Below are 564 nucleotides of genomic sequence, written 5' to 3'. Positions count from 1 at the left end.
GCACTTCTGAAAACTGTTGTCGCTGAACACGATTTGTCTGTGCTCCTGCGAAAGCAATTAAAATGCCACCGTGTAGAGAGAAGAGAGCGAGAGAGAGGGCAAAACACAAATCCATGAATTCCATCTGCCTGTCTGGGCCTGAGTCTGATTCAACTCATCTGAGCTGAAGAAGAAATCTTTAGCCAGCACTGTGGTCTAATGAAGCAATTTTAAATATCTATTTTTATTTTTTTATTTTTTCGAAACTGCTGACATGGAGATGAGCTGAGGACCAGATGGAGCTGTCATCCTATCAGAAAGCTGTTTAAAACAGAATGGAGGTGCAGAGAAAATTCAAAGGCCACAAACACTCAACCATTCAAACCAGCTTTAGGCCAACAAATGCCTTCATTCAATTTTAATCTTTTCTTAATGTCATTGGGAGATCTGCGCTGATTACATCAGTTTGGCTTCTTAGAGTTCACATGCAAAACTGGGCAGCCTACTGATCAGAACATTCGCCCCCCCCCCCCTCCCGACAATATCTTTAAAAAAAGTTTTACAAAAAAAAAAGGAGATTTTTAC

This window comes from Poecilia latipinna, unplaced genomic scaffold (genome assembly GCF_001443285.1).
Source record: "Poecilia latipinna isolate Pla-1442-1.1 unplaced genomic scaffold, P_latipinna-1.0 Scaffold822, whole genome shotgun sequence".
Taxonomy (NCBI): Eukaryota; Metazoa; Chordata; class Actinopteri; order Cyprinodontiformes; family Poeciliidae; genus Poecilia; species Poecilia latipinna.
This window is presented reverse-complemented; position numbering follows the sequence as displayed.